The sequence below is a fragment of the Lissotriton helveticus genome, chromosome 9 (assembly GCF_964261635.1).
Source record: "Lissotriton helveticus chromosome 9, aLisHel1.1, whole genome shotgun sequence".
NCBI lineage: Eukaryota > Metazoa > Chordata > Amphibia > Caudata > Salamandridae > Lissotriton > Lissotriton helveticus.
In genome coordinates this window covers 911,084,353-911,105,984 of record NC_136070.1, presented here as the reverse complement: position 1 = coordinate 911,105,984, position 21,632 = coordinate 911,084,353, and positions in this window count along the sequence as shown.

Sequence of the window (21,632 nt, the reverse complement as noted above, 5' to 3'; positions counted from 1 at the left end):
TAAAAACGAGTCTTTGCGAAGCACCAGCTTTAGGAATCCAAATTATGAAAAAGAGTTTGAACTGTACTGCAGTGAACGGGAGGGATGTGCATTGTCAGTATTGATTCAGAGACATGGAAAACTGAGAAAGCCAATTGCATATTTCTCAGCTGTTTTAGACCCTGTTGCAAAAGCATTGCCAGGTTGTCTGAAAGCAGTAGCAGCTCCAAGTGTCAGTATCGAGCAAAGTGAAGGAATAGTGATGGTATTTCCTGTGAGGGTGTATGTACCTCACTCTGTGGAGATTCTCCTCACTAGAACAAAGACCCAATACCTGACCAACAAGAGGATCACTAAATATGAGAAGACAATTCTAGGAGCAGAAAATGTGACAATTTCCAGATGTGTCAATGTAAATCCTTCCACATTATTGCCTGATGTCCAAGATGTTGAAGTGAGAGGTGAGGTTGATCACAAATGTTTGGATGTTCTTGAGTATTGTACCAAACCAAGACCGGACATTAGAGATGAGCCATTGTCAGAGTCTGATTTTGTAATGTTTGTGGATGGCTCATGTCTGAGAACTGATGAAGGTGCCTTGAGTGCAGCATACGCAGTGTGTACTGTTGCAAAAGTGCTGGAAGCATCTTGTCTGAAAGGGATTCGTTCTGCTCAGATAGCGGAATTGATTGCTTTGATTCGAGCATGTGAATTGGGAATGGAGATTAAAGTCACCATAGTGACTGACAGCCAGTATGGCTTCGGAGTTGTCCATGATTATGGGCAACTGTGGTCTCAAAGAGGTTACTTGACTTCTGCAGGATCAGCCATACAGAATGCTGAGTTTGTAAAGATGCTAATCGATGCAATACAGCTACCAGACAAAATCGCTGTTGTCAAATGTGTAGCACATATGAAGGGGGATGACTGCATCACCCGTAGTAATAGGTATGTTGACTCAATTGCAAACTACTGTGCAAAGAATTTGGCTTCAATTAACAAAGACAGGGAAAAAGAGCATGTTCCAAGTCCTTTAATGCTAACGATAGTAGTTGACACTTGGCAGGAAGTGAGGCAAATGCAGGAAGAGGCAGATGAGGAAGAAAAGAATATTTGGTTAAAGGCAGGATGTAGACAAAGAGAGGAGAATGAAATCTGGGTTTACAAAGATGAAAGACCAGTAATGCCTGATAGCATGATCTCAAACATGGCCCGAGCATACCATGGTCAAGCTCACATTGGAAGAGATGCTATGTTGCGTCTGTTTAGATAAACGTGGTATAATCCTAAATTCAGGATTATTGCAGAAAGTTTGTGCCAGAGATGTTTGGTGTGCCAACAGTTCAATCCAAACAGGAAGACAATTGTGAGTCTGGGAACCATAGGACGTGAGGGAGGTCCATTTACAAGAATGCAGTTAGACTTCATTGAATTACCACAGTGTAATCGACTCAGATATGTTCTAGTGGTTGTCTGTTTGTTCTCAAGGTGGATAGAGGCTTTCCCCACAAGGAGGAATGATGGAATAACTGTTGCAAAGTTACTTCTACGAGAGATTATACCAAGATTTGGGTTTCCGGTGACCATTGAAACAGACCGTGGCCCCCATTTTCAAAATGAGCTCATCCAGATGGTGTGCGAAGCACTGGATATACGCCAAAAACTACATTGTGCTTACAGGCCTGAGGCTTCAGGAGTAGTTGAGCAGGTAAATGGCACGATTAAAAACAGGATTGCAAAGATGTGTTTGGCGACTGGATTGAAGTGGCCAGTTGCCCTGCCACTTGTTTTGATGACTTTGAGAAGCATTCCAGACAGGAAGACTGGATTGAGTCCACATGATATTCTGATGGGTAGGGTTATGAGACAGGCATATGTACCACTTGATAAGTTGTTTACAATTAATGATGACATCATACTGGATTACTGCAAAAACCTGTCTGATGTAGTGACTTCTGTGTTCCATCAGGTGGGAACTGATTCAGACCCGAAAGAGAAAAAGTCAGCTCATGACTTAGTGCTTGGAGACTGGGTTCGAATAAAGGTGCACCGCAGGAGAAATTGCTTGGTGCCTCGGTGGCAGAAACCACAGCAGTGTCATTTTGATTAGCACAACTGCAGTTAAATGTGCAGGAGTAAAGAGGTGGGTTCACGCGAGTCATACCATCCGTGTGCCTGAACCTGAAAACCCAGACGAAGGAGAAAGTACAACTGATTCTGATTCTGAAGGGGAACCAGAAAAAGGTCAAGATTCTGAAGCTCGACAAGAACGTCGATATCTGGAGGTTTCAGAGGCTAGTTCTGCATCAGAAGGAGAAGAAGAGATTGTTGAAGTACCAATTTCTGAAGATCAATCTGAAGAACGAGAATTGGTAGAAGAAGATACAGGTGAAGAAACTGAGGAGAACAAAGAAAAAACTGGTGATCAAGAGAAATCTGAAGAACAGTCTGAAAACTCTGAAGGCAGGAACGGAAATCCAGTTCCTGGAAAAGCAGAAGTAACTCACGACAAGGATGAGATTCCAAGTACCAGTTCAGAAGATGTTCCTAATAGAGTGAAAGAACTGTCAGAAGAAGAAATTACTTCTGGAAAAGACAAAGACGTTGGGAAGCTCATTATAAATGAAACAGTTGAAGACACTGAAGTGAAACTGATGACAGTGGAGATGAGACTTCAGTGAGAAGAAGTCCAAGAAAAAGAGCCTGGAGAGTGGAACATAACACCACAGAGCCTAAGACAAAGAGATTTTGCAAAGGAGACAATTGGCCTAAGAAAATTGATTAACTGAAAATAAAACTGGTAACGGAGAAAGAAAGCAAGAAGAACAAGTGCATGAAATAACCAGTCAGAAAGAGTCCTTAGGATGAAGGATCGAAGTGGTACAAAGGTCAAAGAAACTGAGGAGACCAAATCAGAAGTACACATCACCTGAGTGGACCTACATCGTTTTACCTTCAATTCCAGAAGTAAACAGTAGCCAAGAGGATTTGAGTTACCAAAAGACAAGTGAGAAAAGTGAGTAAAAAGACAAACTATTGAAAAGGAAATGGTTACTCAAAGTATAAGATAAATGGTAAAAAAAACAATATATATCCTGGAAGATCTGATATAAAAGGGAGGTATTATAGAAGGAAATGGAAACTTGTAAGTGACAAAAGGTCGAAGAAAACTTGTTAGAGAGAAATAAGATATTTGTGTAATTGACAAAAGGTCAAAGACAACTTGTTAGAGGTAACAAAACTAATTCTGTAGGTGACACAAGGTCAAAGAAAATTTGTTAGAAAAATTTGCTGTGTAAAAAAAAATGGTGAATAACAATCACAAGACGAAGTGTTCTATATTTAGAAAATGGTGTAGGTCAGTGTTTCCCAAACTGGGGTCCGCGGAACCCCAGGGGTTCGTGACACATTCCCAGGGGATCCGTAGGCAACAGTTTTAAAAGCACAGAAAAGTTTCTTGTATAATTAGCAGCTTTCCAGCAACAATAAAAGTGTCAAGATAATGCCAGTGATTAATGTACCTGCTGGAGCGTGAGGAGAGTTTTGTTCAGTGGCAGCTTTGAATTAACTAATGTAGGACAGAGGGTTAATGTGCCTACTGCAAAGAACGTGTAACATGCATTTTAAAAAGCAGTATTTTACGGGCATAGGTTCGTGGTTACTGCTTTTGTCACAGAGATTCTTTCGTTACTGTGCACTTCATAAGTGACAATCGTAATGTATCAGAGAGACCTTTTAAACGGTCATCAAAGAGCTGCTTGCAAACTGCATGGTACCAGTTAGTAACTTATGTTTTTTCCCAGTTATTCATTATTCTGATGCTGCTAAAAAGATTTATTTGGGTGGAAATACATTTTTAATGTTAAAGTCAGTGCTAGCCACTGTGTTATGTTCTGAATCCTGAGTTTGTGCTTTTCCAGACCAAGCACTTTTTAAACATTTTATATACACACTGATTTACATGTATGATTCAATGTCTCTATATGTGTGTGATGTAAAGTCCTCTGACATCCTACAATGGTATGAGATATTCTCCAAAACAAATGAAATACATGTGACAGAGGGGCTATTCAATATAAAATACTATGGGCCAGATGTACGATCTGTTTTTATATGCGCAAACGGGTTTGTGAACCCGTTTGCGCATGCAAAAACCTATTGGGCCGTGTACATTGCCTATTTCACGAGTCGCAATTTGTTTGCGACTCGCTAAATAGGTTTTGCAACTTGCTATTTGGAAGGGGCATTCCCTTCCAAATAGCGAGTCTCAAAACCATGTACAAATGTATTGCGGTCGCAAAACACTCGCAATTACCACCTACTTCAAGTAGATGGTAATGCATTCGCAAATAGGAAGGGGTCCCCAGGGGACCACTTCCCCTTTGCAAATGCATGCAAAATTATGTTTTAAGGGCAGACAGAGGTCCCAGGGACCACTGCCTGCCCTTAGAAAATGAAACGAAAACATTTTGAAACGAAAACGTTTCATTTTCTTTTTATTTAAATGCATGGTAAACGGGCTGAGTTGTTTTTTTAAACTGCTTGATTTAAAAGCTGACCCAGACATGGTGGCCTGCAGAGCCCAGCAGGCCACCATACCTAAGAGGGGTGGCATTCCCAATGGGCTCGCAAATTGCGAGAGGCTCATTAATATTAATGAACCTCACAATTTGCAACCCCATTGGGAATCCAAAACAGGGTTAAACACACTGTTGTACATTTCATTTAGCGACTTGCAATTTATCACTCGCCATGTGTCGCCACTTGTGAGGCGCTAAATAAAATGGTCATACATCTGGCCCCAAAATCCTTAGTACTTTGAGTATTTGTTTTGTGTGCACATGTGTGTATTTTTTTTCGAATTAATGTTTCAATATTTGAAATGTAACTTATACAAATTGCTTGGGGGTCCCCGGCTTCCAGTGGTGACTCAATGGGGGTCCTCAGGAGTCAAAAGTTTGGGAACCACTGGTGTAGGTTATGCATAGTTTGCACTGGATTATTAATAATAATAACGATAATTCCTATTCAAGATAGTTTAGTGAAATTGAAGAAGAATGTAAGCTCAAGTGAGCAGGAGACAGAGTCAAAGTCAGACAAACAGCATGTATATAGGCCAGAAGTACATCAGGATAGTTCCATCAGTGACTATTCGAAAAAATACTTTTTCGAAATTGTTATTAGAGTATGTCAGGACAATGGATGCAAGTGATTGTTATGTGTGTGTAAAATTGCCTGCATCTGTTTCTGAGGGGGTGACATTTCATCTTCCACTTACGTATGGGATAACCTGTAGTCTGATTGCAAGTTTGTTTTATCAGACCGGAAGATTAGAATATCAGTATTCAAATCCAGACGAAGTGTTCGCAAAGTAAAAAATTCATAAGAAACTGAATAAAAGAAAGCATGCTGCAGTTATGGGAGAATACTTTTTAGAAATGGATGAACTTAGTCACGATTATGCCTTTAAGAATAATTTGTCATGTAAAATGAGAGTGGAAGAGAAGGTATTTCTGGATACGGTTGAAGAGAGAAGACTAGCTTATAAACGCAAAGAGAAAGTGAAACAAGAGAAATCAAAATATTGGACATGCAATGATGAGAATATTGATGAAAATAATGTAAATGTCGCTATAAATATAGACACACCATTGATGGGAAAATTCAGTATCAGAAGAGATAATACTGTGTATGATAATTATTTTGTGGGTGCAAGTCAATGCAAAGATACTTATAGAATACTAGGGGGTTGGGGATTTAAAGGAGGAGATGATCCAGTTTTTCCTGGAGTTTATTTTATTTGTAGGAACAAAGCTTACTACAGGCTGCCTGACCATTGGTATGGAACATGTTATGTGGGTTTGGTCTTTACAAAAATCTTTCAAGTAGATAGGGACCAAATGGCATACATGAGATAGGTAAACCTTTAAGTCGTAGAAAAAGAGAGAGTGTTATAGAAATAATAGGTGATGTTTTTGGAGCACTGATACCAGCAGTGGGAATATCTTTTAATGCAAATCGAATTCGAAGGTTGTCAACGATAGTAGATCGCTTGTCAACAGATACAACAGGTGGTTTCCTAATGGTAAACACCGAAATGATTGCTATGAGAACTATGGTAATGCAAAATCGTCTTGCTCTTGATATTATATTGGCAAAAGAAGGAGGAGTTTGTGGAATTTTGAAAGTACAGAATTGCTGCACTTATATTCCAGATAAAAGTCAAAACATTGAAAGGTACATTACAAATATTACAGAATTACATAGAGAGATTTACCCACTGGAGGTTGATGGTATTCCTGAATGTCTTGGTAGAAGTTTTACTGCAGTTAAGCATTGGTTTCAAGAAATAGATAGTTCTATAATAGGTAAGATACTAATACCAATAACAGTAATAATATTAGTGAGTTTAATGATAAGATGTGGTTGTATATGCAGAAAAAGAAGAAATGTTAGAAAAGCATTAAAGAAAGTAATACGAGACAGGAAAGAAAGGGAACGAGAAAAAGGTGACATAGAAATGGAGATAATCAGAGAAAAAGTTTTTAAAGAAACAAAAGAAAAAGATACTAACATATAAGAGCTTATTAACCTGAAGAACATGGAACATGTTTTGATAAAAATTTCGAAACTTTTGGGAGGTATTTTGGTGATAGAATCACCAAAGGCGGGAGTTGATGGAGCAAGGGAAAGAAACAAAATGTTGTATACCCCTTGTGAAGTCACACTTCACTAACAAATAATTTGAACTAATAGAGTGGTGCATGAGAAATTAACCAACTTAGAATAAATTGTCGCATACACCAACATGTGGAGTTAACTTTTGCTTATGTCGCAATCATAACTAACTAAATATGTAATTTTGTCATGTCCTGTACTAATGTGCTGCTTCAAGATAATGGAATGAAGCATAAATGTGCTTTTGTTTATGTATTTGTGGCTAGAGACTGGACCTAAAGTAAGTATATTATGCATATATGTGGCTTGTTTGCTAGGTAATTACTAATAGGGAAACCTTAATAAGGGGGTAGGTAATCAGAACGGGCTAGTTTTCTTAAATTAACGTTTATTTGTGTTTGTTTCTATGATAGTTCCCATTCTGACTCGAGAGGCCTATGACAAAATGGAGTCACTGGTTTATTGTGGTGACAAGAGGCATGTGCGAAAGCGGAGATGAGAATGAATGCAAGCTGCTTAGGCCTGGGCGGAAGGCCGTTCAAGGCCGCGGTGGCCTGGAAGTCTAGATGGCTGCCAAGTGATGAGAACAGTGGTTCTGAACGTGAGAATCCATCATGAAGTTGCAAAATAAGGAGCTTGACTAAGCCGGACAGAGCAAAAACAATAGGGGCATTAAAAACCCCTGACAAGAAGAAAATGTGTAATGTGACAATGAGGTTATGCTCATCCACCCCTAAATTGACCAATCAGGACTTGACTTTTCTTTCAAAGTTACTCTTTTAGGTAGATAGAGTGAGTGAAAAACTGCTGATTTTATCAAGTGAAAAACCCTTTCCTGAATGCTGCTAGACATGCTGTTGGACCGCCGATTACTCTGGACACGTAAGAAAACTCTGATGAAATTCTGAACTTTTCTTTCAGGAGACATACTTAGTGAGGGACTTTAGTTAGGGAAATTAGGAGATTGGACTTTGGGAACTATTTGTTTTTTGCTAATACTTGCGTTCTGAACCTAAATTGCTAATGTATTTTTCTGATAAACTTCCAAATAAATGAGGTTAACTGTTTTTGACAAAATTCCATTTAAATGTCTATTTAAAAAAAAAAAACTTTTAGACATGTCAAATCTGCTTTAATAAAGATTAGATTAATGGAAATTTGAGCTGGTCTTGAGTTTTCCTACGCCTAATTTCTTACTAGCAGACCCATCGACCCTTATGGCGATATGTCTGAATGTGTATTTTCTGATGATGGTAAAATTCTAAAACTGCAGATGTAAATAGTATACACGTTTAGATTTAATTTAGACATTTCGCCAATGATACAGCAGCTCTCCATTGAGATTCACTGATCCCTTGAGAGAAGAGTGCAGGAGTGTGTGAATAACTCACAGTGAAATGGGCCCAACTAGTGAGTAGGTGTACGTTCTGGTGTTTTAGGGATAAGTGAAATGGTTTCAGGGACTGTTTTTGGAGTAGCGCTCCATCAGGGGGACCACTTCTAAAATTGGCAGCCCGAAAAGGCCCCATTTATGCCATGAAAGAGACAACCCGAAGACTAAAGCACCATTGAATTTTTCTTAAAGTTACAATCTAAAAGGAAAACACGTCACTCAGTTAGTTGGCCCTTGAAAAGATAAAGGCTGCTAAATTTATATTTGCCAACATCAAAAGACTAAAGAGTATTTCCTCAAGGATTTAGTGCTAGTTGCTTTTTGTACTATAGCATGTGAAGAACTGACCTGGGCACTATTTGACTTTAAGGAAACCAAAAGCATAGTTAAAAGCTCTCCATCTTCCTTGGCAGGGAATGGATTTTTTCTTTGTAAGGGAATAGAAGATGATTGGGAGGCTCCGGGGAAGTCAAGGGAGAGTACTCTCCAGCAGGTAATCCCCTTTTTATGAGAACATGGAGAGTTAAAACACAACTAAACCGCCTTCTCTAGGTTCCTGGATATAGGTCAGAGAGAAGGAACTGGTAAGAGCTGGTGGGAATGGGGCGGGAGCGGGACCCAAGAAAGAATAGTCACTGTCACTTTCCTAAATGACAGAGCCTTGAAAGTGAGGAATCAAAAGCCATCACACACACTGACACACTGGCACACTGGATTGTGAGGAGTTTAGGAGTCATAATGGTTATGTGAGGCAAGGCGATCTTCCCATAGGAGCGGAGTTCCACCCCTCTGATGACGTGCAAGGTTGTTATTTCTCAACTAGGAATGGGAGAGAGGTGGAGGATATTGATTGGTAGGAGGTTGGGCAACAGCGACCAGGTCACTTCTTGATATGAAACATACATAGGTTTAACTATAGGGACCATAGGGACTCACACGGACGCTGTTTTCCTCGCTGCTGACGCCACTTTGCTGCCTGCCCACGGACCTTCAATCACACCTAGTGGAACCCGCTTCGCGGGTCCCACGTCGCTGGAAGGGGCATTCCGAGGCTGTGCTTTCTCCTCTGCTGCTGGGCGGTGAGTGTGTGACAGGGCTGCGAGCAGCAACCCGGACTCAGTATCCCAGGAGTCCCGGGTTGCCCTGGCCGTTTCCAGCTGGCCTGCTCTCCCTGACCGCCCCGCCCAGCCCCACCTGCTTCAAAAGCGGCAGTGATTTCCCTCTGCCTTGGGACTCACACGGACGCTGTTTTCCTCGCTGCTGACGCCACTTTGCTGCCTGCCCACGGACCTTCAATCACACCTAGTGGAACCCGCTTCGCGGGTCCCACGTCGCTGGAAGGGGCATTCCGAGGCTGTGCTTTCTCCTCTGCTGCTGGGCGGTGAGTGTGTGACAGGGCTGCGAGCAGCAACCCGGACTCAGTATCCCAGGAGTCCCGGGTTGCCCCGGCCGTTTCCAGCTGGCCTGCTCTCCCTGACCGCCCCGCCCAGCCCCACCTGCTTCAAAAGCGGCAGTGATTTCCCTCTGCCTTGGGACTCACACGGACGCTGTTTTCCTCGCTGCTGACGCCACTTTGCTGCCTGCCCACGGACCTTCAATCACACCTAGTGGAACCCGCTTCACAAAGGCCCTGTACAATGCCCGTATTTGCAACCACCGGATACACCTTTCTGGGATTTCAATCGCTTCAACTGCCTGGACGGCTTGGATGGGGTCGACTGACTTACTGCTGGCAGGATAGCACCAGGGGTTTTGGGTTCCCGTGGGCCGTTGGAGAATTTCATTCTGTCCTCCGGCCCAAGTTTGGGCCCACTGAATGATCTACTCGCCATAGATCACGGCAGAACCGAATTCTCTTACCCAGCCACTGATGGAGTAGTTGCTGCAGAGGGGACATCTTTGGTTCCCCTCCCTGTGGGTGAGGGGGAGAGGGGATCTATGGTGCCACATGTAACTGATGCCGCCCCCGCTCCAGGCCCGGCAATACAAGAGGACCCAGGACCTACTTCTTCCAACCCTTGTGTCTTGACATCTCCCACTTCTGAACACCTGAGGATAATCTCCTGGAACATCGCGGGACTAGTAAACAAATTGGAAGAGCCGACCTGGGAAAAGTATATAGAAACTGGCGATATATGCATGTACCAGGAAACCTGGGCCAGAGAGGACTATGGATACCAAGGCTACACATCATTCTTTATTCCAGCTAGGTGGGAGGGCAAAGGCCGCCCTTCAGGGGGCCTTGCGATATGGGTTGCTGCTCACCTGGGCTGTGTGGCATCACGGCTCCCATGCAACTCTGATGACATCCTGGCGGTCGCACTAACATGGCCAAATAAAGCCAACCTCTTGCTGGTTAACATCTACTCCAGGCCGACGGGAAAGGCAAAAGAATCACCGACTTTTAATGAACTTTCGATCTTTTTATCTGAACTGTCGACTGATTCATACTATGTGGTGGGTGGGGACTTTAATTCTCACTTTGAGCCACTCCCCGGCCTCCAGGAAGGGTTCTTATCAGATGAAGAAGCTAGGTGGGCAGTACCAGGGGTTGACGTCCCATCTCCGAAAGCTTGGACCCCATTGGCGTTGCAAATCACTGCCCTCACCTTAAGGTATGGACTTAGAGCGTGTAATGGGAGAGTTAACTCGGACATACCAGGTAAAAATACCTATAACCGCCGGGGAAGAGAGTCACACTTGGACTATGTTCTGGTCCAATTGGCAAGGTGGTCAACTATACAGGATTTTAGGGTAACAGATAGGCTGGATAGTGACCACAATGCCCTTGAGTTAGACCTTGTTCATCCAGCACCTCAGGGCTTAGTGACCCAGGAAGAAGGGAACTACCCCACGCTCCTCATAGATAACAGTAGGAGAAGAATTAGGTGGGAGCATCTGGTCACAAAAAAGGACAAACTCCCACTGCTTTATGCAGAGATTACCCCCATCCTGAAAATTGTGGGGGAACTTGATAGTGTGGCAAGCAAAATAGACATAAGGAGTAAATTATTTGATGCCCACAAGGAACTTATAAAAGTTGCAGCACCCCACTTCACATGTAAGGCACGAAAGCCAAGAGAGAGGTGCCAAGGCAAAACTCAATGGTACAATGTGGCCTGTAGACGGGCCAAAACAGAACTCCTTGGAGTAATAAAGGAGGGCAAGGGAGGGGAACGCCTTAAGCAATGTAGGCAAACCTACAAGAAACTTCTCGCCCAGGCTAAAATAGAATGGGAGGAGAACCAGTGGGAAGAGCTCACTAAGGCCTTAGCAGTGCAAGACCAACGCCTGTTCTGGAGAATGGTGAACGGGGGATCAGGGAGTTTACATTCGGCAGTGGAGCCTAATATAGCTCCTGGAGTGTGGCAGGCCCACTTCCAGTCCTTATATAGAGCTGAGTCCGGAGAACTTCCTGTGACAGTTGAACTGGAGAGGCGGGGCTCTCAGGTGGATCAAATAACACTGAGCGAGGTCACTGCTGCTATTTCAGGCCTGGCTTCGGGGAAGGCCCCTGGGCTGGATGGGCTACCTGGAGACCTGTACAAGCAGGAGCCTACCGTCTGGGCGCCCTACCTCGTTGCTCTTTTTAATGGTATCCTCGGTGGGATGGAAATCCCTAGTACTTGGCTGGGGGCAGAGGTGGTCCCGATATACAAAAAGGGATCCCCCCTCCTCCCAGCCAACTACAGACCGATTAGCCTGATAGATGTAGCGCAGAAGCTATTCGGCAGGGTTCTCCTGAATAGGCTTCAGGAATGGATTGAGGAGGTAGGCGCCCTCAGTCCATACCAGGCAGGCTTTAGGAAAGGGGTATCGACTGTGGACCAGGTCTTTAGATTGAACTTGGTCTATTGGAAGACAGTGAGGTTCGAGGGCGGCAGTTTGTACACGATTTTCGTGGACCTACGTGCCGCCTTCGACCTCGTGCCCAGGGGAAAACTCTGGGCCACTCTGGCAGGGATGGGCGTTCCACCAGATATTTTATTGACCTTGCAGAGGCTGCACCATAACAACTATGCCCAGGTGAGGTGTGGGAGGTCGGGGGAGCTGACTGATAGATTCCCCGTGGGCAGAGGGGTAAGACAGGGCTGTGTGCTGGCGCCGACCCTGTTTTGCCTCTTTGTCAACGGGGTAATCGCTCATCTGAACGCCACCGACTACACAGATGCCCCCAAGCTAAATGGCAACAGTGTGCCCGCAATAATGTTTGCGGACGACACGCTGTTGGTATCTAAAACTCCCATGGGCATCCAAAGGATACTGGATGCCTTTGTGGCCTTCTGTCAGGACAGAGGACTGGAAATCAATGCCACAAAAACCAAATATATGGTATTGAATCCAAGCCCCAAACAGCGCCCGAATCCCCTGCTGGGAGCAGCACGGCTGGAAAGAGTAGCCACGTTTGAATACCTCGGCGTGACACTCAACGAAAATATGACCTGGGGGACCCACCAAACTAGGGCTAACCTTAAACTAGTACAAATTGCCGGGGGGGATCTCCCGGATGATGACTGGTTCGACCTATCGCCCATTGGGGGCCCTAATTCAGATATATAAGGCACAGGCCAGGGGGGCGATCCTGTATGGGGCTGAACTGTGGGGCCACACTCCATGTCGGAATCTGTCATCCTTGGAAAACAGATTCATAAGACAAATTACCGCACTTCCCCCTAGCACCCCACTTCTCCCTTTGAGGCTTGATCTTGGGCTACGGCCTCTCGCCGATGAGATAAGTCTAAGACCCATTGCCTTCTGGCGCAGGCTTTGGAGCAGCGACGATCTCACCGACTATAGGGCGGAACTGGTCGAACTATTACAACACCCTAAGGCGCTCAGTATCCCCTGGGTCCAAAATATCCAGTCCACCTGCACAGATCTGGGGCTCCCCGAACTGTGGACTAAACCAGCAGATACAGCACCTAGAATCTCTAAGAGATTTCTGGCGAATCTGTATCATGAACACAAAAGGGTAAGGGCCTTAGCTACCCAGACAGAGGGATCCCTTTCTTCCAAATTCCTGCAAAATAAGGACCTCTACGCATTCGAAAAGGCTTTTGATCCCATATATCCCGTACTCACTAGAAAGTTATTTCTCCAGTGGAGATACGGTACACTGCCTTTGCGTTCCTTTTCTAGCACCTGGTCGCAAGTCCCTTCCACCAAGCATTGCCCTCTTTGTGTTGACAAAGAGGAAAATGACTTGCATGTGATCTTTTTTTGCCCAGCATATAAGGCAGCCAGAAAGTACTGGCTGCTGCCTCTGATTAAGAACTTGGGTGGTAGGGAATATATCCCTATGTACAGGATTTTAAAATGTGATGTTTCCGGCCCAATTGTTTTTGCGCTTGCCAAATTCTTTACAAATGTATGGTATACGCGTAATCGTCTTTTAAAAAATGCTGGGTAGCTTGTAGAATTGCTCATTTTTAACAATGTTAATAATGTTTGATGTGGATTTTTAAATCTTGCACTGATGTTCTATCAAATGTGACAGATTGTATGTGATTTTTAACCTATGTGCATCTTTTATGACCAATTGGTCGAAATAAAGATTGGAAATGAAATGAAATGAACATAGGTTTAAATCATTTTTGGAAGCAGAAAATTATCGAGGTATTGACCCACTACCCAGTATTGTTCCTTCAGGAGACCTGCTTGCTGGAATGCCCAACAGTTGAGGGATTTGCTGCTGTAGGTCAAAGTGCTAAGGTCTCGATAAGAGGTAGAGCAGTGGGTGGTTTGTAAATATTGGTCTCTGTTCGTTTTGGGAGGAAGGTAACTAAGCTCCAACCTTCTTCCATATGGGCTCTGGCTGGCCTAATTGACTAGATTCCTAATGATGTGGGGCTAAATTGGATGTTATGTTTCAATGTCTATGTCCCCCCCAACTCTCCCCCTACCGGAATGTGAATATTGTAATCTGGTTAATAAAGTGAAAAATTGTAACTGGATTATCCAGATGCTTTGTTTGTGGTGGGAGATGATTTTAGCGAAAGATCATGTTTGAAGGAATTAAATCAATCTACAAAAGAATTGAGATCTACATTGAATATGCCGGATTGTACTGTCTCAATGAGTGCAAGGGAAGGAGATGTTGAGGTCTTGGCCTGTCTATCCCAGCTGAACTTGATTAATGACAATGGTCGATGTAATGATGACATTCGTGCAGCCAGAACCTTCAAACATGGTAATAGTAACATGCCGTTTGATTACGTTTTTGTTCCAATTCACCAGTATTTTATGGTGAAACATATTAGAGTTTTTTACGTAGGGCTAAGTGACCATCTTGCTCTTAACTTGGAGTTCAAGGACACAGTCTCATTACATACACACTTAACCTTAGCCTCTGAAGTAGTCTAACATAAGAGAATTTGTGTTGTGAACACTCTGTAACTCTCATCAATTAACTTTGAACCTTTAGATCTGGAAACAAGTGATGATGTGATAGGCTGGAATTGCAGATTAACGAAGCAACTATTATCCCATTTCAAGCCGGGAATGGAAGGTCTTCATAAATCTCATAGTACCTCACTTAAGAGGAATAAGTGGTTTGATGATGATTTTCAGTATGGTAGAATAGTGGCAAATAGGAATCACCGGCTCTGAAATCTAGATCCAAAGATCACCAGCCTAAGGGAAGTTATTGTGGCCTTGAAAAATGCTCATCAAAATGTGTGTGTCCTCAAAAAGAGGAAGTTTTATAGGCTAAATTGGGAAGCAATGTTGGCCGCCATTGTGGACTAGAACAGTAGGAAGTTTTGGAGGCTGGTATATTTGGTAACCCTCTCATCATCATCTTCCCTTGAGGCACTCATCCGTGAGGAAGACTGGTATTCTTTTATTCACTCACTCTATAAGGGTGGGGATTCTGATTAATGTGTAGCGATTGTGTCCCAAAAATTATATCCGTGGTTATTTTTGCAGCTTTGTATTTCTTGGTGGTTGATGTTTATTTTCATTTGTTTGATTTGGACAGCGAACACGTTTCGCACTTTCTGTGGGCGCATTCAAAATAGTTTTGTCTATTGTCTTTTATTTTTACACTATAAAACGTAATGAAGCTTTTGAATAGAATCACAAGATGTAAGAATCACATAATTTTGTGAATAGCGCTGGATGGGTTGCCTCACAATTCTTACTTCCCTCAACATGAAGTCAGACACTCATCGCTCCTGTGCTTTACCTTTACACAGATTGGAAGAGATGGCAGGGCATTGAGGCAGACGATGGCTAGGGAGGTCATGAACACTCTGAGACAGGATTTTAAGCCCCCCAAATGGTAGCCCTCGTCCATGTATTATGAATGCCTATGGTGTTAAAAGCCAGGACACCTGCTGGAATTCAGACTGGTGGCCTTGCTTTGGTTGGAGTTGTAGATTCAGAGGCCCAGATTCAGAAAAAAAGGAAGAATACATGTAGAGCTAAAGAAGCATACTGTTCACATAATTTTTGGCAGTTTTTGTGATCCACATGTCAACATTAATTTCATTTGCACATGCCAATCTGCCTTTACCACTGATCTGCTACCCTTTGCACTTAGTTGAAGCAGGAGTAAGTTTAGACACTATTAAAGAAATTAGGGGCATATTTGCAAGCCCCTATCGCCACCACAACGTCACTTTCAGTGACGTCGTGATGGCGATATGTGTTTCGCTTTATTTACAAGCAAAACATTAAGCCACTTAACGTGGCTTAGCGTCGCCTTGTAAATAAGGCACCCTTTCATGCTGTATTTAGCGTGAAAGGAGATGGCAATGGGTGTTGCGGTGGGCGTTCCACTGCAACACCCATTGATTTTGACCCTGCCCCCTATTTACAAGGGCAGTATAAATAGGAGGCAGCACCAAAATTAAGACCAGGGAAAACCTGATCTTAAACAGGTGAAACGAGAATAAATGCTTTATTTCTCCTCGTTTTTGCTGTTTTCATGTGCGCTGCCTTGTGCAGCACACATAGAAACAGCAAAACGCCATTGATTGTTTATGTTCAGGAAAGTCCCCCTTCCTGCACATAAACAATCATTTTTTTAAAATGCAGTTTTGCAACTTTTATGTGTGCTGCATTAAGCAACACACATAGAAGTTACAAAACAGCATTTAAAGAATGTTTATGTGCAGGAAGGGGGACCTTCCTGCACATAAACAATCTTCCCCTCAACACAGGTACCTTTGCACTATGGTGCAAGGGTGCCTGCGTTGGCGCTAGGCAGCTAAGGTTAGTGCCAGTGCAGGGGTAAACGCGGGGCTGCACCATATTCTAGTGAATATGGTGCAGCCCTGTGTTTCTAAAGTGACGAGGCCTTCTTGACTTAACAACACGCTTTGCCACTTTATTGTAAATATGCCCCTTGGAGTCTGTGCTTTCCATAGCAAAGAGGGAAAATACATCCATTGTGTCACTTCTGTAATGGATTCCGGCCTCATGCCTAACAGAATATTGCACACGCTGATTGCTAGCCATGGGTAAAGCTCGTGTTTTTTTTCTATTAATAGTAGAAAGACAGATGATAGTAGAGACAGTCTGTTACAAAAAACACAGGTGGCAAATTAGTCCAATTGTATCACAGCCCCCAGGACCTAAAATAAATGGAGCACAAATAGAAAAAAATACAAAATACAAAAAAACGAAACTAAGAATTTAGTTTTTATGCGTATTTATTTTCCTTTTTTTACCACCAAGATCGGTTACTGTATAACGATTGTTTTTCACTGACTAAAATAATAAATATAGTCGTCATCAACAAAGACAAAAATATAGTACATCGCGTCTTTGAACGCTTTTTCTATGTAAATCCAGCATCTAAACATTAACATAAGCAAGACGCCTAAAACAATTACAGCAAACAGACGACATATAAAAACAATTTTCCAGACTGTGACTTTGTTCACGGCAAAGAAACGATCAAAATAAAAAACAGACAATCTTTCGAAATGTTTGCACCCCTTGTTTCACACAAGAAGTTTTGCTCCATTCTGTCCCATCATCAAATAGAAGAAAAAATTCCTCCAGAAAATCCTAGACAGTTCCCGTTGATTGTGGATATAGATTATTAATATTCAGAAATGCCATCAGATCTGTGCCTTTCTATGGCAAGCAAAGTGAACACTGTTTCAGGACAGAGCCCTACTGGTGAAATACTTTTGTGTACAAAATACATGAAATAACAAGCACAAATACTGAAATGTGGACTCGTTTCACGGATCATTGATTGTAAACACAACGTACAGCCTGTTCAATCGAGGTATGTTATCTTCATGGTTTTTGATTTGCACAAGGGTCGGACATTGCGCCAAACAGATAAGAATTTCTGACTTTATGATGCATAATGAGAATAAATTAGTAAGAGAAATGACCAAAGACTTTTTCCTGAGATTCTAGCAAAATACATACATTAAATTAGCAACACTATACAAAAGGGTTTCTGTTAAAGTTTTTTTATGTGCAGCTGTGTTTTTGGTCGCCCCTTGCAGAGTACTTCCGCCTACACCTCAGCAAATTTACAAAATGTTAAATGTTAAGTTTTTTCTATGGTTGTTTTGAAAAATTTCTGTTGAAACTTCACCCTAGCAGAGCACAAAGCATTGTCGGTAAGCATTTTTTTTAAAGTGGCATTCTCGTTGAGTAGCGCCTTGTAATGGATAAAGCAGTGCATCAGGGCACTGTTGCACTATTGTTTGCGACTTAAAATGGTGCAGCTTGCAGCTTCATTACACAGACGCATTCAATAAATATGGAACGCCAGGATCCATTCAGGCCACTGCAGCTTCATTTACACAGACCTTACCCCCCTCAGCTGCACACCTTCCACCTGCTGTTTGTTTTTGTTAATGAGATTTTGCTCAACTCTGTGGGATATTCTTAGAATCTGCAGGGGATGAGGATAAAACTGCCCCTGCCCTGGGGGCTCTGTTGGGTAAACAGCATGGGCCTAAGTGGTATGGGCCGCAGAAAGCCTTGCTAATCTTTGGACCTGTTTTCCAGATGCAAACTCCAAAAGTGAACTGAATGGGTAGCCCTCATATAAGTAAATTTGATTACTAGAGCTAAAAGTAATAGATTTATAATGTTATGGGGTTAACAGAAGTTCACCCCCGACCTCATGTGACAGGAGACTACATAGATAACTTTATGGTAATGTTAGAATGACAGCATCTGAATTTACTAAGCAATGTTCTGGCATGTGTAATTAGACACCTACAGACCCCTATTTCTTCTCTTTAATGTTCATATCTTAAAAGAACACGAAGAGTGAAGGTCAGATGCAAAGAGCTTGATCGGCAAACATTGTCATTTTTTATTGGCAGAAATTCATAAATACTTCTATGATATTTTTGTCATGAAGAAGGATTACTTAGCACAAACATGTTTGAAACCTGTTGTTACTGCTACCATATGACTGAGTTATTGGGAATGTGAAGATAGATTTGAGCTTTTATTCTGTATGAGAAGGCTTTTAGTTTATCTTCTGTGCATTTCTAAGTCCTTTTATCGGAGTGTTTTTTTATTTCAGTCTCACAACTTTTTGATTTTCATCCACATACTGTTTTTCTCCATCAGTATTTTTTCAGCAATGTGTTTTTCTTTTCTTCATTCACTGTGATTGACAACTAAAATCCAGTTATTCGGTTGTTCTCATAAAAGCACAATTTTGAATGGAAAAAACAAATCTGTATGTTAATCAAATATTTTTTTTTTTACAGGGCTTCATTTTGGAGTGAATATATCCTGTGCCCAGCTCCGATTGAATAATTGCCATGTATTATGGTTGGGCGCCTCGTATTCTGTGTGGTGGGACTGATAATCCATTAGGCGTGACCCTTTACATTTTTCACTGTACATATAGAATTGGATTTCGCTCGAATGAGACTGACACCCGGGTTAATGTGAAAATAGAGTCATGTTTGCGTGTGAAGCTACTCGAAAGCTGTGTACTTTGTGAGAGTGCATTGAAGGGAGTGCACTAAGTTCATAGGTGGAAGAGTAGTAGAAAGACATACAAGATTGCTAAAGTCTGCAATTTGAGTGGCAGTGAACATTAACATTCCAAATGTAAAAAGGCGAAATGATGAGAGGGGTGGACATTTAAAGTAAAGTAGAAATTTGAAAGAAAAATAAGCAGACAGCCTCAATGGAAGTATTGGGTGTAAAACACTTCTTGCAAGTTAATTTCCACGGGACAATTGTGACTTAAGTGATGCAAATATTTTAATAGCATTGAACTTACAAAATGTGATTGTTTTTTTTTCTCGGAGTGAATGTGTTTTTTCAAATCGAGGTCTATCTGAAAATGGTGGATGTGGATTGACATGAAAGTATACCTGTTATCAAAGGCCTATTGGAGTGGCCATGGTGAGAATTAGGCCATTAGGTTTGGGAATTCATTTAGAATTTTCCATTCTAGTGTTTTGGTATTTGATGAGGTTAGAAGGTTAGGGATCTCAAAAGCTGGAAGCGGCCCATGTATTTTGCTACAGTATAGCACCACTGGCCCGGCTCAGCTTATCCTATGCCTGTCACTTGCCCTAGCCCGACCTCACATTTATATGCACCTATCGTTTCACGCGCCGCTCACGCACACCATCCAATACAGCTACTCGTTCAAAATTGCAGAAGATTTTTAAATCTCACATGGGTCAGTGAGGCTAAGAAAGGTTGGAAATTTAATAAACGTGGAATGTACAGTCATGGAACCCAAGCGTTTGCAAGGCTCAAACTTTAGCGCTTGGGAACAAAGGTCAGCGCCTTACTAGAAAAATGGTGATCAGAGGATGTGAAGACAACAGGCTCATTGAGACTAGATGAGGGTGAGACTGTGCTCTGAATTGCGAGGATTACATTCAATTAGAGAGACTTCCAGTGACCTACAGTGCTCCCTGAGGCCTGCCACCTGGGAGAGCAGGGGATGGCCCATATTGCCAGGGTAGTGCAAAAAACAACCAAACTGTATTTGCTAGCAAGCAGCAGGTAGGGCATAGTGAGCCTCAACCCAACTTTGAACATTTATGATGGCCACTTATGTTCCTCACTTCTAGTCTCTGAAGGTGACAGGCCTCAGACTAATAGCATTATGCTCATGTCGAGTTGCTAGTCTAATTTGTGATTCATGCTGTGTTGCGATAGGCAGCAAACTGTGCTGAGTCTGGTGTGTCACAGAGCATAACCTCATATAATGTTCAATTTCCTGTCCCCGTAGACCTAACACTGAGAAGGATTTGGGTAATTCCACTCAGTACTGTGTCTTCTGAAGTCAAAATAGGATGCCAAGTAAAGTTTTCCATAGTACTGAATTAAAAAATGGACAATCCAGGTTGGCGTAAGGGGTTTAAAAAGAGGCAAGCCGCAGCAGGGCAGATTAAACAAACTAGCCGGGCGAATGTGGTGGTGCTCCACTTAGGCAGCTTAACTTCTTTACACTAAGGCTTTTAACAAAGTAGTAGTAAAAGTGTTTTTTGATTATATCAGTCTGCTACAAGTTTATCTTTCAGTCTGTAGAAGGCCTATTTGTAAAGACCAGTGTCATTCAAAGCCCGCATGTAGGCCAAGTAAAATGTTTTGCAAGAAAATTGCTTGTTTTTGTGTGATAGAGCTCGCCCTGCTCTTGCTGTGACTTTTGTAAATTAAAAACCAGAGCCTTATTTGCCTTTGCATTGAGGTGATGCTAAATTGAACCATTGTTTAAAAGGTGGCTCCACTTTGAAATTGTTGAGAAGGGTTCGCGCTTTAAATTATTTTTCAAAACAAAGACACATTTTAAAGTATTACAAAATTGAATGAGTTCAGTCATGGCTGCATGTTGCATTTGATGCACCAGTGAAGGTTGGGAGTACATCCTGCTTGTTTCAAGCCACAGTGACACCCAGAAACAAACCTGTATATTGGGCACAACACATGATCCACTCCCTCAAAAAGCAGCCATACCCCTGCATGTATTGCTAATACAGCCTTTGACTTGAAAATCACATCATCAGATGGAGTTGATGAGATGTTCTAGAGATTCTAGGCAAATTTTAGAAAAGTATAAGTGCAACACCTACTTTGTACTTCAGTTAGTGAGGCACTGAGGATATAATGGACCTAAGACCAAGATCCGCTTCCCAAGCTGAAGCATCAGGATCTGAGATCGCAATCTTTCACTTTGAAATCTGTGACTCAGTGACATAGCAAAGCGACCACCACTGATGCGATGTTAAAGAGCTAAAGTGAGATGCCTATCTGAACCCCAAAAGCCCTGCCCAGGACAGTGACCACATAGTTCATGGAAGCAATGAAGCCTGCAAATGTGCCAAAGCCTTCAGGTGTGCCAGGCCCCTTGTCCTCAGACAAGTTTCACTCATGTTTTAATGCCAAACTTGCTGCTGGGCTTTCATTTATTTCATGCCACCCGCACAGGTGGGAAATGTGCCTAACCAGTGATGGGCAGATGTGATGAATATATTTTAAAACAGGTTTTAAATTGGTATAATATATTTGTGTTACCAAAGATCACTTGCAGAGTGAGCCAATTTTTTAAAACAAACAATCAAGGCTAAAAGTGGTGTCTTTGACCAACAAAACATTAATTACTACAATGTCTTTATTG